The sequence below is a fragment of the Embiotoca jacksoni genome, unplaced genomic scaffold (assembly GCF_022577435.1).
Source record: "Embiotoca jacksoni isolate LCO1_2020_lvr unplaced genomic scaffold, fEmbJac1.0.p SCAF_46, whole genome shotgun sequence".
NCBI classification, from domain to species: Eukaryota; Metazoa; Chordata; class Actinopteri; family Embiotocidae; genus Embiotoca; species Embiotoca jacksoni.
Genome location: NW_027185399.1, coordinates 1,404,250 through 1,427,037, shown reverse-complemented (window position 1 = coordinate 1,427,037; position 22,788 = coordinate 1,404,250).

Here is a 22,788-nt window from a genome sequence, read left to right as displayed (position 1 = left end):
TGATGTCGTCGTTGTTTCTATATTCCAGTCACAGACGTCTGTTCTGGAAACATACGCAGCTTTTAGGATGGTTTTTTTTTCGCAGTTTTTAGCCGCAATAAATAAATAAATGAAAATAAAATATTTCTGTGATATGCAGCAGGATTATTATCACAAGAAGTGATGACATATTTATTTACGTTATTTATTTATTATATTTAAAATTAAATTTTTCTTTCTCAAATTGCACTATTTTTCTAATTCTTCTGCAATTTCTGGGGAAAATCGGCCCCAAAATCAAGTATTTTTGTTCTCAAACAATCACAAAAAAAAACCTCCTGGAAATCCTGGAGGGAACCGACATATGTCAAAATAGACAAGCCTTTTAAATGACGTTAAGGGCTGCAACTTTCTCCTTTGTGTTTGTACAGAAAAAAAAAAATTACAGTACACGCTCATCACTTTTTGCAGTGTACATTTCTGTGTGTGTGTGTGTGTGTGTGTGTGTGTGTGTGTGTGTGTGTGTGTGTGTGTGTGTGTGTGTGTGTGTGTTCTCCCGCCACTGAGACGCCTCTGGACTCCTTCCAAGAATGCATTCCTGTGAGAGGGAGAGTGAGCCAGAGCCTTTCATTCACAAATGTGAACATGCTCCTGTTAACTCGGAGCTGTGTGGTCAGGTCGCCTTTTAGGAAACAAAAAAAACAAAACAAAAAAAAAAAAAATGCTTATTGAGTTTCGGCTGAAAGTGAAACTGCGAAAAGGGAAGAGATGCTTAACATGTTTATGAGCTTGTGTGACTCTGCTCTGAACTCGTATATCTGAGTTCAGGTTAAAGTATTTTTTTTTTTTTTTACATTTAGACAAAGTCACACACACACACACACACACACAGTCATATTTAAAAGGACCACTGAGAGTCGCTGTTCAGATGCTCTGAGAGACATAAAGAGCTCACAGTGAAAGCTTCATGCTGTAATTATTGTAATTATAATTAATTACCATAATGGCCGCCGCACAAAGCCGGGCGAGGTGTTTCTGAGTTTTCAAGAGGGGGCGGAGCTTCACCATTTGAGACCAGAAGAAGGTCCGAGTCGGGTCAGGAGACACCAGGGTGGGTTTTTCTTTGAGGTTGTGTCTCCGTGAATTCGTCCCCCAGAGTCAGACTGTCAACACCGAGTTCTGCCGGGAACCTTCTGAGGCGTCTGAGGGGGAAACACATTCGCCGCGAACCACCTGCACTGTGGCGCCATGGCAACGGGGCCCTCCAACGTGACACGATGAAAACCAACGACTGTAGTAATAACTAATATATACTGATCTATATGATTATACTTTAGAATCACTGAGATGGAAGCAGCGTAGTGTGTGTGTGTGTGTGTGTGTGTGTGTGTGTGTGTGTGTGTGTGTGTCTGTTGTGTGTGTGTCAAACCGTCACACTCCCAGGTGGTCTAAACTGAGGAACCTGTCCTTTGCTTTCAAACTGCAAAGAGGAACTCTTTATGACTAAAATTTTAATATATCAACATAATATCAAACAAAACAAAAAAATTTACTTTCCGCCATTTCTGAAAACATCAGAAAACTCATCACGGACGTCGACTTTATATAAAAGTGTTCGTAGCTTCCGGGACTGAAAAATGGTTCCGATGCAGAAAGCGCTTCGAAGCTGCAATACCACCGAGCGCCACTAGAGGTCGGCTCCAAAAAGCCTCCATAGACTCCCATTCAACTTCTCTCATCAAATACAAAGTTAATACATTTAATAATAATAATACGAGTTCTTACGGTGTCGTTAGCTTCAAACACCGCCTCAAAAAGTTGTGTTTTTAGAAATCCAGTTTGAATATTTCAAGTTTCAGTTTTGAATCTGACGCAAAGTTGTGGCAATGGAAAAAAAAAAAAAAAAAAAAAAATGTAAATTTCAAAGAAAATGGAAGGAAGTAAAGATGAAGTTGTGAAACAAGAGAAGAGGTTCGTGTTTCTGTAGAAAACAAAGAGGAAGCTCCAGCTCCTCTTAACCGCGGGGGTCAAAGGTCGTCCTCAGATACGAGACAAGAGGACAAGGTCAAACGGGGTCGAGTTCAAACGGGTTCAACTTCTGACCCGCTGCAGGTTCAGAGGTCAAGATCACGTCCGACAGGTTAAACCGGAGGAGAGACTCAAAGGGGTGGAGCGATAAGACGTTACCAGAAATTAGATGACGCGGCATAAATTTAAAGGCTCAGTTCACCTGTTCAAAAAAAAAAAAAGAAACTCCTCTAAGTCGTTGTCTAAAGAAATCTTATGTTTCCCTGCAGATATTTATTGAGATTTATGAGCCCAAATACAATAAACTTACTTTTAATTCAGACTAAAAGGAAAATCAACACAAACCAACAACAAAATACGCAATCTGAACATCGGACAGTACGAGCGACGGGTGTATTGAGCCTTCAGTCGCCACGGTAACAACAAGTCACTCGTACCCGCACGCGTGCCCCGCTTCTATCTTTGCAGGTTACCGTAACCATGACAACCGGACCCAAACCTGCACCGGAAACCTCCGAAACCAAAAACTGAGGTTTTGTTCAATGCAGACGAATCTTCGCTTCGACAAACTAAAATTAAAACACACAAACACGGAAAGAAATGTAATCACGCACACACACACACACACACACACACACACACACACACACACACACACAAACAGACACACACACACTACACACCCAGCAGGATTTCTCAACAGTACGTTGCACACGTGTATTAACATGTGCGTATGCATAAGTATACATATAAATATACATATATATATATATACACATATATATACTTACATATATATATATACACACACACACACACACACAATTGAAAACAGGGAAAATTTCACAACAAAAGCAAATATTTGCACATTAAACAAACGTACTCGCACAGACGGATCCTGATGGTTCCGGTTTGGCCCTCAAAGATAAATATTGTTATTAAATATAAAATCTTAATGCTGCAGACTATTTGAAATCAAATGTAAATTACAATAATTATTGATTGCAATAAAAAGTATAAATATTTTCTAACACACACTTTGTGACAACGGAAATCTTAACATGAGCACACCAGCGATTTCTCAAAAGGGATGATGAACTAAATTAATTGCAAGAAAGACAGAAAATGATCCGAACTGCATTCGCTGGCTGCGGTTTGAACTGTTTCTGTGGAAATAGACGACGTCGGGCTCGTTTCCAGGAGTCGAGCTGCGGGTTCAAATCCCCGGTCGTGTCAGATAATTTAATCTCTCCTCCTTTAGCGACTAAATAATTGTGTGCACTGAAGCAACACAGCCTCCAGTTTCTAAACAAACAATAAAAATGATTTAAAAAAAAAAAACAACCATAAAAAAGCATCAACAGCAGTTGGACTCTGCGCCGCGTCGCATCTGTTTTAAAACTCATTTTACAGGTCGCGGTTGGAAAAAAGACAGAATGTACTGAAGTTGGGTAACAGCTCGAGGTTTGGAGACGAAGTCACATATTTCAGGCTCTTGCATCACAAATCCAACCAAAGACATGATTTCAGGAGGCGACGTGCACTGAAGGTTGAAGGTTGACCTTTGACCTAGTTTCTGGTAAGAAACAGAACTTATTATTATTACAGACGGTATTGGAGGAATTGCTCTTTGAGCGAAGGGTTATCCGACCACGACGGTTCACAACCGGCATTTTAACACTTTCCAAACCCGTCTCCAGTGACCTCTCGTAATCGGATCTCACTTCCAGACTCTGCATACACAAACGAACACGTACCAAATCAAACGAACCAAATACAATAAATAAGACCAGGAACATGTGCAGAAATGAAAAGTAGAGGAGTCGAATCAACAGGTTTTCAACACAAAGTGTTGTAATAAATAACACACGATTCAGCGGGTTTGTAATTTACAACGTGAACCGTCAGAACCCGGCCGATTCCGAATTGTTCATTCATTTTAGAAACCTGATCTCAAACCTCCACCAGCAATTTACATTGCTGAATTTAATTTGATTTTTTTAAAAATCAATTTGGAACTTTATTACGCTCTTATTTTTATATAACTGTATTGTAATTATGTTCGTCCACCCTCCCTAAACTTTGGATTTTCTCTATTAGTTAATTTTGTCATTTAAAAAAATTAATTTCTCCGTCTATGGATTTTGACACAAAATCATTGTAAATGAGGGTTTCCCATAATATTTTAGTTGGTTTAATTCATTGAGGATGATGATGACGAAGATATTATAAGATACCATTCTAGATCCTCTGGGTTCTTTTGGCGTCCTGTAAGACAGTTTGCGATTCGTCAGTGGCAAAAAAAAAACCTTCACGCCAAACTGTCAGTTAGTACGAATCGCGATGTCATTGAAAATACCGGAAAACATCATTATTTTTTAAACATCTTGAAAGCATACAATTTTCCCAAAGATGTATTTTAGCTAATGAAACACATGAAATACGAGGCGAAGCTACGGTTGTAAAAACTGCGTTTTTACAGACAGTCAGCGTGACCTCGTGTCCAGAGCGGGTCGGGGTCAAAGTTGTTTTCGATGCAACTCTCGGCATTTTATTTTACTTTATACCGTTATTTCATCACTCTCTCAAACACACACAAACACACATCTGCACGCAATAAAAAAAAAACCCACTTCTATATATAGATATGTGCACTCGGTTAGCACATGATAGAACATAAACACACACACACACACACACACACACACACACACACTCACAGTGACCTCGGGCAGGTACGTTGTGGACATGCACAGTTACACATTAACTGGCTGGCGTTGCTTGTGCAGCTCCGGAGCGCCGACGTGGATCTGAAACACACCAGCTGACGGACTGACCGATGATGCAACACGCCGGCGCCGCGAGCGACGGAAAGGGTTCGGACCCGAGGGTACCGGCAGAGTACCGCAGACGTTAAAACTCGATATTTCGTCTACCGACTGTCTTGTTGTGCAAAGAGGAAAGTCGGAGGAGTTAATCGGCGTCGGCTCATCTGGTTACTTGAATTTCTTGTCAGTCTGCCTGTTAACTCGAGTCATAACGGTGTAAATCCTTCTGAAAATAATCCCGTTATTGATTATATATTGGGCCTCAAAAGAGAAGGTTTTACGGTACAGTGGGCGGGGCATAGTGTTCTCTAACAACCAATCAGATCCACCCCTCCCTAGTCCCCAAATATGGTCACTTCTGGCCCCCCTTAAAAAAAAAAAAAAAAAAAAAAAAAAAAAACACACGATGCCCCCAAAATGTTTGATACTAACGTCTTTGATTATCTTTAATTTGAAACTTTTGCATGTTTACTTTGGGAATAAGAGTGTAGAGTTTGGGATTGGGTCACTGAGTTAACGTCAGTTTTACTTCCCTCTGCACGCTCATGTTTCACGGCCGTGTCTCCACCTGCATCTATACGGGGAGTTGAAACCTGCACGTCATCTGGTCGGCCAGTTTCCAACTCCTTTAAAGTATGATGGGAGATTAAGACTACACACACACACACACACACACACACACACACCTTTGCATTCACACATTTTCATAATATAAGACAGTTGAGCATTCACAGGTGCGTTGCTCCACACCTGTGAAGCCACTGCGACGGTTGGAGGGAATTTCTGGCCAAAAGTGTCAAATAAAACTCTTTCTATTTTCTTAAACTGCCTCCGAACCACCGGAGCACATCCTCTTATCTCGAGTGACACTCAGATAGAGGTGCTCATTCTTTTAACTCTGCCTACTGAAAGTAAGACTTCAATTCTCTCACGCAAAAAAAACAAGTTAAGGAGTCTCACATTAAACTATCAGGGCATGTTTTTCATAAAATAATTTAATATCCGGGCAATTTTCTTTTTTCAAGATTATTGCTGAATTGAGAAAGAAAATATTGCATTCACACAAAAAAATATTTTTTGTCTTTGAAATCAGAAGTGAGCAGAAATATTTGCCATGTAATGCTTGTATTTGCTTGTAAGCAGCAGAAACTGCTTTAAATTAAACTTTTTGTAATAAATCACATGCAGTAAAATGGTGAATAACTTCACTTTCAGTGTTTTGGTCTCCATAGTTACACTCCCATATGAGGTCTTAATAAGTACTTCCTGTTCCTGCTGCTCATCAGGTGACAAATACAGCAGCTGTCGAATGATTTACTACCTCCAGCGGTGACAGTGGATTTAATGCGGATTGCCGTGTTTGCTAAGAGGGGTGTGGATTTTATGTGAAGCAATAAATAAACTCTGCTGGCACTAACTGACTAAACCATTGTTTGCAGACAAACCATTTATCACCGAGGTGTTTCGTAAGAAACGTTACTCGATGGTTTTAAAAAGTGCAAATCGGTTGGGAAATGGGAACCGGAAATAATCCAGTTCATATTCGCAGGTGTTCATTTGTGTAATTATGTGTTTCAACGGTGCAGAATTAAGTACACACCTGAAAGTGTTTGCGGAACAAATACGCTATTTAATGTGTTTTATTAGAAATGCATTGTTTTATCCTAATAATAACACTCTCAATCACTTGTGAATTGAATTTTATAAGCTAACTGCAGGAAGCTAAGCTAAAGTTTTGCGCCACCATTTTCACTACAGAAACAGAACCTTAATATATTTCAGGGTTTTGACAAAAAAGGGATTCACTGCTACGGTGAACTTTGCATTAAAATAAAGCCTGTGAATATTAGCTGAGATCTTTGGTAGCTAAAATAGTACCTGATAGATACAAGAAGTGTAATACTAGTTTGCACATATTGCACATAGTGTAATACTAGTTTGCACATATTAAAGTAGAGATGTTAGCGAGACAATAATCTGTTAAAAGCTGTTAAAAGCAGTTTTTATTCCACCTTCCTGAACAATAATAATCAGATAATGCGACGTGGACGACGGTATGATCAAACATGTTTTCTCAAAGATGAATCAGAGAACCTTCAGATTGTGGAGTCGTTGATGCTGTCGCAGCCGGAAAGAAGTCAGTGACGGTTTAGTTTCCTTTTCTGGTAACGATGTTCCTGTGAGTTTTACAACAGAGGAACGTTAAACATTAACGGCGGCGCCTTTTGTCCGGCGGAGGTAGCGGAGAGGTTACCGGTGCTTTTAACTGATGAAGGTGACGTTTTCTCAGCCGCGCCCGTCATTCATAACTCTTAAGAAGCCCAACAAGAGACCGCCGTAAGGGGTCGTGTCGAGGTCAAACCGCCTTGCTCGAGGACAAAGGGCAGAGCCGGAGGACGGATGCAGTTCCAGCAAGAGTTTTCTCAAATGACAAGATCTACTTAGAAATGTAAATTCCCTTTTAAGTGATGCAAACTGACCCTAAGTGTGTCTTCGAGGCTGAACAAAGGTTTCAACTTGTGTGTTCTGCTTCATCAAACTTGCTTCATAAACGTGCAAAGAAAACTGAAAAATAAAAAAAAATAAAAATATAGGACAGAAACTCAAAGTCAAAACAGAAGAAATTGGGTTTTTGGAGTCTGATGGGTTTTTGGTTGCGTTCCCAGCGTACGCCAACGGTCCGGTAATATATGTTCTGTTATGTTAGCATGGACAGAGATTGGTTCTGACAAGAGCCTCAAATACGTCTGCAGACATAAATATACAGTAATAGGTTGGACGAAGGCTAATAATGGGAAACTTTGCTGCAAGCGTAGAGATGATATTTTTGGCCGGTTTCACTCTTAAACTGTCAAATCCTGTCGTGTCGTCGCAGGCGTTGGCGTCTAAGAAATACGGTGCCCGAAAGGTCATGTGACAAAGTACAAATGGTGTGTGAAGTCCACGGAGGTCAAACCCAGGACTAAAGCAAAAGTCAACGTGGAAGTAACCGCAAACCACGATCTTCTCCAAAAACTCGAACCGAGTCGTTTTCGTGCCCAAACGACAGCGTCACATTTAAACCAAACCATCATGGTGACGTCCTAAAAACAAAACTTCCTCGTTTTTTTGGTGGTTAAAACGGCGAGAAAAACGTCCATTTCAGACGTGAACGGCTCTGATTTAAAAAGTCGGTATTTGATGGCCATTTTTTTTTTTTCCTGAAAGAAGGAGCCTCGGTCTGCCGTCAGATCTGGAAGAGCTGAGTGAGAACTTGTTCTTCGGAGAGTCAGCGGAGTTTCTTGTCGTTCAGCAGCAGGTGACAAGATCTGAGGAACTTTATTTCATGTTTCCTGTCCTCATTTGTTTTTTTGGGGGGGATTCAGTCCCGGTGATGAGAAATATTCCTCATCTCTGTGGTCCAAAAACCGGCAAAGTAACTTGTGCTATGAAGAGTTCTACAAACTCATAAAAGATCTAAAAGAATAATGGATATTTTGGTGTATTTTTAAGCACGGTGAACCTCCTCGACCCCCCACCGGGTTAGAAACCTGCTCGTCTACAACATCCTCGTCTTCGGTATCATTCCAGAACGACTGTGTAATTTCCGAATGAGTGACGCAGACTGTTGGCAGCTCAGGAATGACTTTCACTTCCTCGCTGTTTGTCAACTATTAACAGTGATCAGTTTTTATTGTTCAACCTTGGCTGCACATCAAAGCTCAGACGCGTCTGGACTTGAAGAGACAGCTGTGAGTTTCTGTTGAGGGCTTTAATCAAACATTACCGTCTCAGTCATCTAAACCAAAGAGAATTTTTTTACTGGAGATTTTTCCTGCTCTTAAAAGTGTTCGTAGCCTCCAGCTCTGAAAAATGAGGCCGATGCAGAAGTGCCTTAATAAGATGCAATACCACCGAGTGCCACTAGAGGTCGGCTCCAAAAAGCCTCCGGCTCCATAGACTCCCATTCAACTTCTCTCATCAAATCCAAAGTGAATAAAATGTGTCCATCAGTTATCTCGGTGTTGTTAGCTAAAGTCACTCCTTCTTCTTAGTTTTCTGGAGGTCCATCTGAAAATAATCCCTCATTCATTAGAAAAGAAGATTCAAGAAGACCTGTTTTTTTTTTGGGGGGGGGGGGGGGGGGCGTGTCTGTTTGATTGACAGGCCTGTGGTGCAGTCAGGTTACAGCTATCGGTGGGCGGGACGTAGTATCGTCATGGTTTCCGATCAGAACGGTCAGATCCACCGCTGGCTCCTCCCCCTAGCTCGTCCAAATATGGTCACTTCCTGCTCTCTGAATGAGCAAAGATGGATATTTAAAGGACTTCCTGTTTGGGTCCGTGAGGAATCAACACACAAGTACATGTAAAAGGATTTCCGTTTACTCACGACGATTCTTCACAATCACCCGTCACAGAAAACAGATGTCGCGCGTAATGACTAACCGACACGAGGGATTGTTGACATGACTGGACTCTCAGCCATCGGCCTCCTTTTCCTTTCTGCCTCCCTGCGGTCCACCGTCGTGGTCTGTGGGATTATCGGCACTTAAAAAAAAAAAAAAAAAATCTGGTTTTACAACGACTGCTGTGTGCATACGTGAACTGCTTTTACTCTGACTGACTGGTATAACACACACACACACACACACACACACACACACACACACACACACACTACACTCAAGCTTCTGTATGATGTTCGCTGCCTGCTGGCCGTTTGGCTTTTACGAACAGTAAACGATTTATTTTTATTTTTTTATTGTCGCCTGCTGGCTGCAGATTAAAAGCTCCGACCGGCAGACGGCTCAGATTTTACAGCAGAAGTGTGTCGATGCTGGAAAGCGAAGTCTGTTTGGTCACTTTAACAAAAGAAGAATCGAGTCCCTCCAGGATTCAGGTTTTTTTTGGGAGTTGGAAAATTTGGTATCATTTTATGTGATGTGGGTTTTTTGTTTTTGTTTTTGTTTTAAATGACGACCTTATTATGAAAGATTCAAATGTAAACACTTCTTATGATAATGAACAAATTGCACGTCACAGAAAAAGAGGGAATATTAATATTTTAGTTTTTTCTTTAAATTTTGGGGTAAATTTTGTTACAGATCTGTAAAAATAAGTGCATCAAAAGCCTTTTTTTTTTTTTAAATGATTAAGTGCAATTTCTTTTTGAACTACAAGTTTGCATAAATGCATATAACTTATATATAACAGCGTATGATTACACTGATGAGTTATTTTTGTTTTAAAAGGCTTAACTTCAACAGAGCTTCTATTCATCAGCATTGTTGCGGAGAAATTTAGAGAATTTAGCAAAATCATTCTGATTATAAAATGATTTCCTGGATGGAGTGAGAATTTTAAGGGAGTTTTTTTCCCCCAACATTTACATAAAACTTAAAAAACATTCTGGTTTATAGAAAAAAATTCAAATAAAATGTACCAAACTAGACACAAAAATTGAATTGAATGAAATCGTGACGAAGACGGGCTGCATTTCTAATCTTCTTTGGTGTTCGAGGCTCAATTCTTCATGTTTGTCGTGTTAATTCTGTTCAAACACGCTAAATGAGGTGTGAAGTTAAACAGTTTATCGAGTGCACACGGGACGGAAACAGGAGGAGGCGTTCAGCGAGGAGGTGCGCAGGTCAGCTGACGAAGAAAAAGGAGGGAAAACTTCTCGTCCGCCTGAAATACACTTCGAAAGCGTCGAAACTTGAACTTCAGCATGTTACGTTTAAAGTTTATTGACATTCGACGGATGCATTTTGGAGGAAAATCTCAAATTTGAAGAAACAGTTTGGCAGTTGAGGAAATTATGTGATAATAGATCACAGGAAGCTTTTATGGGACTTAAAACTGGTTGAATAGAAACTGTGATGTACGACACAGCCGAGAGCGTCCGCCGCACGTTTCTCCAAGTCTAAATATAAAACACTGGTCGTGACCTTTGACCTTTCTGACATTAACGTTACGGTGATATCAGCGCTGATGAACTCTTCCTTCCTCCCATCCCAGTGACGGACAATTAAAAGAGTGGAGAAATGTCCCTTTTCCTGTGTGTGTGTGTGTGTGTGTGTGTGTGTGTGTGTGTGTGTGTGTGTGTTTTCCTGCATGCAAGCAAAAGGACCACACACACACACACACACACACACACACACACACACACACACACACACACACACACACACACACTAGGCCGGTGAAACAGAACCGCTGACTTCTTTTGTTCCAGACTGATCGGCCTGACACACCATTGTGCCTCTTTCATTGTGTGTGTGTGTGTGTGTGTGTGTGTGTGTGTGTGTGTGTGTGTGTGTGTGTGTTACGGCACAGAAATAAAAGTTTATTAAACATTAAACAGCCTAATGGGATGCTCTACCACACACGCGTGTCATCAAGAAACAATGAAGAGTTCATCTGCAGTTTTTTCCTGTCTCCCCCCCCCCCCCCCCCCCCCCCCCCCCCCGTCTCTGTCATCACAAAGACAGGGTCTCTTTCTCTCTCTCTCTGTCCGTCTCTCTCCGCTCGCCCCATGAAAAATGATTAGCCGGGTTGCACCAATCAGGACGCAGGGATTTCTTTTTAAAAATAGAGCCACTAATTATATTCATCATGAACACGGTCGGCCGACAGCCGATTAGTCGAAGCAATGATTTCACGTTTTGCTCTCGATGCAGGGCGTGTCAATTCCACGCTTTGCCGCGATTACCGGGTTGCGTAAAGACTTTTTTTTTTTAAACGCGTATTTAAAACGGTCGCAGCGTCACGTGTCAGAAGTGGCCGCAGGTTGAAATGCGTTCAGAAGCACCGCCGGGCTCCAACATGCCTCCTCCTGTGTTCTGGTTTAACATGTGAAAGTTATCTTAATACGAGATGCTCTTATTCTGAAAATGTTCCGCTTAAATGGTGGAACGTTGGCGAAGGTTCTCGGCAGCTTCGTCTTCGTAAAAGCGAAGTAGAAAAACGCCGCTGCTTGCAACTCGACGTTAAATGCGTGATGAAGAACATTTAAAATATGTTGAATATAAACTCTTTAAACTGTAACTCGTGCTTTCGTCCTCGTTCGCTGAACAATACGTGAACACGGCGTTTCGCCCCGAAGCCGAACGTGTTGCTGTTTCAGGGCTGCTGACTCGGAAATTCCACCGAGCTGAAAGCAGCCGAGATGTCACAGCATGTGCAGGCCGGCCAGTGTGTGTGTGTGTGTGTGTGTCATGTGAATAAATAAAAAGTATGATGATGATGTGTGTTTCCTGCTGTCCTTTGTGTGTCCTGAAAACGTGTGTGTGAGTGTGTGTGAGTGTGTGTGTGTGTGCGTGTGTGTGCGTGTGTGCGTGTGTGTGTGTGTGTGTGTGTGTGTGTGTGTGCGTGTGTGTGTGTGTGTGTGCGTGTGTGTGTGTGCGTGTGTGTGAATGTGGGTTGCAAGCTTAGCTGTTTTTGACATTTATACAATGATTGATGTGCAGAGGGCTTTTTTTTTTTTTTTTTTGCTGCTCCGCCACATTCATCGTCCTGTTTCTCATCGTCTTTCACTCGACTCATCGAACATCATCGAACATCATCGAACATCATCGAAGCTTCATTCCAGGCAGACAAAAAAAAAAAAAAAAGAGCATTTTCCAAACTTTTTAAGGATTTGAGCAAATCCAGGAACGACCAAGCTGATCTATGAGCCCAAAGTTAAAGTCAAATAAATTCAGTAAATTTGGTTTATATAAAGAAAAACTCCCCCCTAAAAAAAAAAATCATTAATAAGGGAAAAAAAAAAAAAGCAACAGAGGAAGGATTCCTTTACTTTGATGGATGAATATGAAATAGATGCCATGTGGACAAACTAACAATAAAACCGACAGATTACCCCAAAAAAATTAATTCACATAAAGTCGGAAAAGTGAAATGAAGTCAGCGTAAAAAAACAATTAAATTGGACAGAAAAGTAATAAAGTGCAGTTTACTGTGGATATAACTGAAGTCTGTGAATATTGAATATTAAAAGGAGTTATTGAGAACATATTTAATGTATGTAAATATAAATAATATGTTATAGAAACTGTTATTTTCCACTTAAGAGTGCAAAAAGAAAAAGCAGCAGATGAATCAGACATTTCGATGTTAAATGTTCTCCAACAGTCCGAGTCTCAAACCTTCAGATACTCAAAAGAACTTCACACTTCGATGACAAAAAGCCTTTATCTGATGCAACAAAACAAAAAACCTTCAACATCCCTGAATCAAACGCATTCTCAGAATTACTCATTTTATTTGTGAAGAACACAAATTAACTTTTGAAAGAAGTTCAGTTTTTATGTCATCAAAGAGTTTTGAGAAAAACTCAGATTATTCCAAAGCACGAACGAACAACCGGCAGAAGACGAACACTTCGTGGTTATTTAAAAAGAAGTGAAACTAGAAACAAAAAAACAGCGCACCACATCTTTTAGCCAGTTGATTTTTTTTTTTTTATATCTTTATCTTAATGAGATGCTCTTATTTTGAAAATTTCATCTTAAAATGGTGTATCTTAAACGCATGACGAAACATCTTCTGATGCTCCGCTGACAAAATCGTTGAGGACTTCCTGCCGCTGCGAGCTCTTCCTATAAAAACATCAGGGCTGCTGTTTAAAGCCTTTAACCTCCCGGCTTTTTTACCTCCCCCCTCCCCCGCCTCGCCCTCCTCCCCCTCCATAACTCTGTAACACGATCTATCCTCGTACTGTACCTTTAATCTTTTACCTCTTTTCTGCTTTCTTTCACAACTTTTTTTTTTTTATCTCCTCCTTTCCATCTTTCCTTAACTAAATTGCCCCCCCCCCGCCCCCCGCCCTATCTCTTTTCCAGAGAAACGTCTTAGCTGGCAGCAGCTGTTATGTGCACGCCCTGCATCTAAGTGTGTGTGTGTGTGTGTGTGTGTGTGTGTGTGCATCTGCAATGTAACGTGATCTTACGGCAGTGAGAAGAAATCGGTTTTAAAAAACCCTCATGTATGTCGGCACAGTGTGTCACAGGAAATGCCAAATAAGGCAGCGGGAAGAGTACGCATCTGTTTTAGTGTGTGTGTGTGTGTGTGTGTGTGTGTGTGTGTGTCACAGATACAGCAGGTCTTTCCATTCAAAAGCTCATTTATCGTGAATGAGTCGCTGTTCCTGCAGGAGTTTTAAAAACTGGTTCGACTCATCGTCTATCGAATGTTCACGCAGCTTTGTTCTCTCCGAGAAGATGAAATACGATACAGATGTTTTTTCATGGGTTTTATTCTTTAATAGTGAACATATTAGACATACTTTTCCTCACTATTTTTTTTTTTGGAGGGGGGTGGGGAGTTCTGGTTTGGTACCGTATGAAAAAACAAAAACAAAAGAAAAGCATTAAATAAACTTTTTGAGAAACCAGATGCTGCAAAAACGTCAAGACTTAAAACTTAAGAAACATTTGTTCGTGCGTGACCACTTTATATATTGTTAGAATTCAATTTGATAACGAGTCCGATTCATCCTGCGTGAAACATTTTACTTCAAAAATGACCCGTTACGACACGAAAAACATTTCTGATTTGCAGGCCTCTTTTTAAAGAAATGTAAATACCCAGAACTCAAGTGATTGATTGACTGATTGACTCATCGACTGATTGATTGACTGATTGACTCATCGACTGATTGATTGACTGATTGACTCATCGACTGATTGATTGACTGATTGATTGAGTCTGTGAAACACGTCCGTCACACGTCTTCCCTGCGCTGCCGTGAACGAAGTTGCGCAACGTTTCAAGACATTCCTCGCATGAAAAGCTCTAATGAAGCCGTACAGTAAAGCCCGAGGAGATTATCGCAGCGCAGGTTCCTGCCCGTCGCATCGATGGACGGGAGAAGAGTCATGTGCGAACTGTACATCGGTACACGTGACGAAGACGAGGAGAAATATTTAGAAAGAGGTGAGGTGAAGGAGGGAGGTGGTGGGAGGTGTGGGGGCGTCACAAAAGAAAACGTTAAGTGTGCAGAAGATATCACAAGCATGGGAGTGTGAGTAATGATGTATTTATAATTGTGTGTGTGTGTGTGTGTGTGTGTGTGTGTGTGTGTGTGTGTGTAAGTGAGAAAGAGAAACATGATCATACGGGTTGTGAAATTGATTTTTGCTCCCAGAGGATCGTGGGATGCGTCAACGCCCCGGCGCTCCATTCCTCACTGACACCTTTAAAACTGATACACCTCCCCGAGGAGTTCTCACACACATACGCACACGCACACGCATGCGCACACGCACACGCACACGCACTATAAGATTTATACCTGCTCGGCTCAAACCGCTTCTCTGAATTGTGAACCCACGAGCGTGTTGAACTGCTGCTGACGACACAAACATGCACGATATTCCTCACGGACGGATTTCTGCGTAAATGACTTAAAAAATAAATGAATCGACCAATTACGTTTCTCTGACGCTTGTTTTTGTCGTTTATTATGCGCAGAGAAACGCCGACCACGAATAAAGACGTCGACCGATTGCCTCAAGAGTTTCTGCTGTCGAAAAAAGGAACATGTTTACGACCTAAAGGACTAGTTAAATATCAGAAGGACTAGTTACAAGTCTGAGGGACTAGTTCAATGTCTAAAGGACTAGCCAAATATCTGAAGGACTAGTTAAATGTCTAAAGAAGTAGTTAAATGTCTGAAGGACTAGTTATATATCAGAAGGACTAGTTACAAGTCTGAGGGACTCGTTCAATGTCTAAAGGACCAGTCAAACGTCTGAGGGACGAGTTAAATATCTAAAGAAGGAGTTATATATCTGAAGGACAAGTTGAATGTGTGGGTGAGGTAATATTCAGAAGTTTAAGGGGCTTATCAAAAAGTATTACAGGCTAATAAAATGTCTGTGAGATGAGTCAGATAACTTAGTGACTAAGATTAAGAGATTAAACTAACGGGACGAATCAAAGAGGTTCAACTAAAAACGGATTCGCTTTTAAATTCAATTTATTCAGAAATAAAGTCCCTTTGACATTTGATATTATTTCTAACAAAGTGTTGTTGTTGTTTTTTTACACAACAATCGATGATAATCTCATTTCTCACACACACACACACACACACACACACACACACACACACACACAGTCTTTGAATACCAGAGGAGCTGACAGCGTGATTCACTCCTCTGCTGAAATACTTTCCCATGATGAACAATGAAGGCAGGACTCTGTTTAGAGAGCCGAGTCGGCGTCACTCGCTCTGTTCAAACTCACACTGACCTCAGAGAAAAGGACGGTCGCAGTCAGAAGGACAAAATGATCAACTAAATAAATCTAGTCTGTTCATTTAAAAAGAAAAAAATTACATTTCAGTCAGACGGCTCTGAAAATAATCCCGTCATCAATTGGATATTAGTGCCGACAAAAAGCTGTATTTTTAGGGGGCGTGTCCGTTTGATTGACAGGTAAGGTTTTCACTGTGGGTGGGTGGGCGGGGCATCGGATAGGGTCAGATCCACCGTTAGCTCCTCCCCCTCCTACCCCGTTCCAAATATGGTCACTTCCTCCTCCGAAGTGACAAGAAGTCAATACAATTTGTAAGCAGCCCTGAGAGGAAGGTGCGCCTGAGAGACGAAACTCGGGGCAAAGCACAACCACATGTACCAATTTTCATTGCTTTGTTTCATGAATTTGACATATTTTCAGTGGTGATATTGTATCTGTGTGTGTGTGTGTGTGTGTGTGTGTGTAGTGTGTGTGTGTGTGTGTTGGAGTCAGACAGATTCTGAGTACAGTACACACACACACACACACACACACACACACACACACACACAATTATGTGTATTAGATAACATGCAAAGATGAAAATGTGCCAAACCAAACCCGCCTACACAGCAGTTCCCATGGGATTCTTCATTTCAGTGTGTGTGTGTGTGTGTGTGTGTGTGTGTGTGTGTGTGTGTGTGTGTGTGTGTGTGTGTGTGTGTGGTAGTTGTGTTGTGTTGTGTTGTGTTTTCTTCAGGCGTGTGTCGGTTACTCTGTAGGTGTTTTACGAGCAAAATAAAGTTACAAGAGCAATCGACATAAAAAGATAAAGCCGACTGAAAGTGTGAAAGTTGTTTCCCAGCGGCGAACACAAAGCGTTGCAGCAGAACGGCCTTGTGGGTAAACGACGGGCAGACAATACCCACTTGTGTGAGCGGTGGGAGTGTCCCGGTTTCCCCCTTTTTCACCTGAGCTGACAAGATGGCTGAAGGCGGTGAAGAGATGAGGCTTAAAGAACCGCAGTTTTTTTGTTCCGTTAATCTTTATTTAAACAAGCGGGACAGTTTGCTAATCGAGCACATTTTCTGCCCCCCCCCCCTCCCTTCCCAGCTCCACCCTGCCCTTACGACATATTTTACTTCTGCAGAAATACCGCCTTAAATAAAGAAAGCATGCTGTATTTGTAAGAAAATCTATCTTTTATGTATATGTAGATATATATATAGATATAAATTGTGCTGTGCTAAAAGAAAATTAAGATTTACAGAGTCAATCGCCACATTTACACCAAGATTAATATTTATATTTTGATTAAAGACGGTTTTAAAAGCTAAAAGAACATTTAAATTCTGCAAATAACCAGATTTATTTAGAATAAAAAGGTCCAAACTGCAGAGGGGAAGTTGAAATGTTTTCATAAACTGACTACTTCCTGTTTGCGTTCTTTTTTTGTAAATAAATAAACACTCTTTTTGTAAATAATAAAATCTGAAAGTATATATGAACCAAAACAGGCGTAAATGAAATTATTCAGACGGTTATTTAACTCCAGTAAATATGTCAGCTGATTCTCTGCAGGGTTGTTTCTGGTTGTATCAATATTTAAAATCTCATCCAGCGTGTGACGATGTGAAAACATGTGTCGCTACCTTTTTTTTATCACACTTCCTGTTGTGGCTCTGAAAGCATGAGACAGGAAGCTGTCAGCAACAGGTGATGATAAAAGTACAAATAATTAACTAAATAAAAGTTCCATGAATAGATAAAGAGTGATACGAGTGATTTGGCATGTAAACAGCGACAGCTGACTTTCTGTTATCTCTCCGATGCCATCAAATTCAGAGATTTCTTCTTCATGTGTTTCCTAGAAGTACAACATCAACTCTGTCCATTTCCTGTCTGACAAGAAGTTTCCCTGCAGTTTTTGCCGACTTGTGGCAAATAAAATCATCACAGAACGAGCTCACTTCACCACAGAAACAGGTGTGGCTGTCCCGTTTCCACGGTTACCACAACTTCCTGTCAAAAGACAAAAACGAGGCGATGAGAAACAAAACGTACCTTGAAATCTTCCAGGAAGAGAGAGAGAGAAAGAAAAGAAAGAAATAATTAATACAGGAAAAAATTGCAAAAGAAAGAAAGAAAGAAAGAAAGAAAGAAAGAAAAGAAAGAAAGAAAAGAAAGAAATAAGAAAGAAAGAATTAATAAAGAAAGGATTACAAAAAGAAAGAAAGAAAAAGAGAGAAAAAATAAATAAAAGAAAGAAAGAAAGAAAGAAAGAAAGAAAGAAAGAAAGAAAGAAAGAAAGAAAGAAAGATATTGTGGAGCAGCTTTGACTCCCATCAGAAGATCAGCAGGAAGATGAAAGATCATCGTGGAGAACGAACGGAGACCCGACGTCTCCTTTTACAGTCCGAACAAGAACACATGAGGAAAGGAAAAAAAAAAAGGGAAGAAGCAGAACGAGAAAAGCTGGCGGAGGAATTCCATTGAGCTGCTTCTAAGAAGGCGTGGGAATTCCTGCAGAGGGACTGGAGATCACCGGAGGAGGAAAAAACATTCGCCCACATGTTCCCGTTCAGAGTCCGACTGATCAACATCACACCGACCTGTCGTTGCGGGTTTCTTCGTTTGCGATGCGACGAGAGAAAACGCGTACAGAAGTGAAGTAAGTCGCAGGTGCACGGGATGGTTTTAACGAATGAAGCGTTGCCGCGGAAACGGAGCACACAGAACAAGATTTTATTTTTTTGTTTTAACATCGGCAACGTGAGCTTTTAGTATTACTGCTTGTATCTCGGATGGCAGCAAGGACAACAACAAAAAAAAAGTGCAAAAGTCAGAGAGGTTAAAGAAAAAGAAAAGAAGAGTTGATTGTGAATGTTTATATGAGGAAAGAAACAAATTCTTTCAGCATGTTCTTCAGGTTTTTCAAGGATGTTTTTTTTAGCGAGAAACTCTGAAGATTAAAATCGAAAACAGCTGCTCCACAACGAGACTCTTCATTTGATTGTTAAACAAAACATTTTTTCAGTTTTTGTGACGTTTTTCCAGCATTTTGTAAAGTTTCTCCGTTATCTCGGTAACATCAGCCGACAAAACAAGCTCACCATAAAAGTTAATTAAATATCACTAAATCTTCAAAGAATTCACTTTAATCCATCAATTTGTTTGTTTTGCTTAAAGGACGACCTCACGGGACCTTTAAGTCAGAGCCGATAAATTCAGCCCGTACGCTTTTTTTTTTTCCACCACAGCATTTGAAAAGCTCGTCTTTATTCTCCTGATTCTTAAGTGCTGTAAAATCCTCCATTTTGTGCCGCTAAAACGTTCATAATACTCGTTTTACTGCAGCGCACATCACCGTCTTATCTACGAAGAATGACGGTATCCTCGTACCACGGCAATGCGTGAAATAGACACGCCCCCCTGTCCACTCCAGCAAAACGTGAGATAGCCACGCTCGGGGCTTTCTAGGCGTGAAAGTTACACGTTTTGGTACGTGAGAAAACGTGCACACACGGAACGACAACGAGGTTTCGAACGTTGGTTTTGAGCGACGATAGTTTTGATTGATTGATGCGTAACTTTTTTTTACGCCTAGACGTCGGCGAGCTGTTTGGCTGTTAGCGTGTCCGACGTCACAGAGTTTAGATATTAGAGATTGAAGCAGCGGACAATCGAACATTTAGGGGAAAAAAATGTCAAGACGACTGTTTTTAACAATAAATTTCCACAAAATAATGAAATTAGTACTAGTTATTACTTTTCTGTGAAATATTTATCATTTTAAATGAAATGTAATTTCACGCAACATAAATGTACATTTTTGTCCCTTCAAAGGAAAGTATTTGTATAATAAATAATGGACAGTAAAGCGGATCCGAGTCTATCAGTTTAAAACGGTAAATCTTTCCCATGTTTTTACATTTTAAAAGTAAGAAATATGAAGATTCTCCGACAATATGACACTTTTTTTTTCTGAAATTATGACTTTAAACATGAATAACTTTAATAACGTGACATTCAAAGCATATAGCTGGAGTTTTCTCTTTTCCCAGAGGTGTTGCATTACTGCAGGGGGGAAGGAGGTGTGTGTGTGTGTGTGTGGGGGGGGGGTTCTCAAAATAAGGGGTCAGGACCCACAAATGGCTCACAGGTGCCCCCCCCCAGCAAAAAACCTCCCCAACAAACTACACAGAGGCTTGATTTAATGAGCTGAGGGGAGGGGGGGGGGGTAAATCTTGATATCCACAGCATGAAAAAAAACCTCACCCCACGCTCAGCTGTCAGAGTGTTGTCAAAACAATGTGAGGGTGGGGGGCAGAGAGAGAAAAGAAATAAATAAAAAGAAAGAAAGCTACAGAGGATGTGTGGTTTTTATTTGAGGTCGGCGTTCTCGATAAGAGGCGGAGCTTCTTCAACAACAGGAAATCTTTGACAAAACACTTGAAAAGTTGTTTCTGTTGGTATCGCCTCCGTCGAGGTCACAGCTGAGCTGAAGCTTAAAAAAAAAAGATTCACGTTATCCACAGGACCGTTAAGTGATCATTTCTTTTTGTTTACGTCTTAATTGGATTCGTTTCCGAGATCTTTGTCGCATCGAATAAAGTTTTAATCCTAATCTGTAGCATCCGTGTGAGCGTGAATAATCCTGCAACGACAGGCTTCACGAGGATGTCGATGTGATTTACCCCCCCATCACCTCCCCATCACACCCCCCCCTTCCCATACAGTACCATTACACCCCGCAGCCGGAAAAAACAACAGTCTTGGAAAAACAGACTGGATGGATGACGACGAGGGCGAGCGAGAGGGCGAGCGAGCAAGTGAAACAACATAGAGAGAGAGAGAGAGAGAGAGTGGGGGGGGGGTAGGGGGGGCATGCTGTGTAAACAGGAGTCCTGCAGATGAATGAGACTTCCACCGGTTTGTTTTGCCAGTGTTCGGTCTGACGGAGACAGCGGATGAACGTATGAATGAGCGTGTGAGAAAAAAAAAACCAACAAAACGGGGAGAGTGAGAGAATGACTGAGGTGGTGGGAGGGGCTATGAAGGAAAGGGGGCGTGTCTTATTCGTGATAAAAAATGTAAAAAATAAAAATAAAAAAAACATTAAGCAAATTTCGGGATTTTCCGAAACAATTTTCTGACACATAATAGTTTTGTTTTAGAAGCAAATCTGAGAATTTACTTTAGAGAGACTTCCTGAAGAATCATCAAACTTTTTTTAAACGATATTTATTGTTTTTGATTCTTGTTTGTTTGTTTGTACTCAAAAAAATGTCATTGAAAAATCTGCTCATGGCACCGTTTCTGTAAAAGTATTGATGGTCTGATGTTTCCAGGAGAATCTGTCAGACTCCAACACACACACACACACACACACACACACACACACACACACACACACACACACACACACACACACACACACACACGGGGTCAAAGGTCAACAGAGTTAAAGATCTGCTCACACAAGCATGAGTGAACGAACGAACACACACACACACACACACACACACACACACACACACACACACACACACACACACACACAGGCTGCTTTAGCTGAGCATCTCGGTGTCTTTGTGTGGGAGTGAATGGGAGAACCGGCTTCAAGCTGGCGACACTCTGCTGCTGAAGTTTAATCCTTTTTCTTTCTTTTTTTTTTTCTACTTCTGTTTCTGTCTTTTCTTGTTTGAATTCAGTGCTCACAAACCAAACTTTCCCGTCCTGATAATCCCTTTAAATCTTTTTAGCCGTTACATTTGAACAAAGACAAAAGAGCTTCACTTCTCCACCAGATGCTGAAATTCAAATGAAAACACATTCAGAAAAAAAAGGGTTTAAAGGAAATGATCATCATCTCATGTCGTTATACGGTATTGCCTGACTTCTTATTAGTGATGTCACTTATCTTCCCAGACCTCGGTGCAGCTCGACGAACAGTGACGTCACCCTTTGGTTTGTTGAACAGCTGTTATGAAGCCTCGAGTTCGGATATATTTCCCGTCATCGTATTGCTAGTTCGGAGCGTTTCGGAGCAGGAAATGACCATATTTGGGCGAGCGATGGATCTGAACCTGACTGCACCACAGGCCTGTCAATCAAACAGACACGCCCCCAAAAACAGGTCTTCTTGAATCTTCTTTTCTAATGAATGAGGGATTATTTTCAGATGGACCTCCAGAAAACTAATAAGAAGGAGTGACTTTAGCTAACAACACCGAGATAACTGATGGACACATTTTATTCACTTTGGATTTGATGAGAGAAGTTGAATGGGAGTCTATGGAGCCGGAGGCTTTTTGGAGCCGACCTCTAGTGGCACTCGCTGGTATTGCATGTATTTTTACTTTTATATCCGGTCTGTAGTAACTGTGCAAATACTTGCTTCTAACTGTTTTTCCGTGATCAGATGTTTGAAGCTCCGCTAGTTTGCAGAGAATTACGTTAAAAGTTAATATTAAAATCTTCAGTTCGTTATTGAAGATCTCTCTTATATTCTGTATAACATTAAAATCGGGTTTACATCGACCGTGACTGAACAGTTTAAATATGCAGTCGGTAAACGGTAAATTAAAGCGGTCAGTTGAAAGAAACTAAACTTCAAACCGAACCGCAGAGAAAAAACAAAAAAAGGTGCTTTTGGGATCAAACAAAAAAAAAAAAAAAAGGTCCTCAAATCTTATCAGCTTCTGAACCTCGGTGACCTTAAACGACCC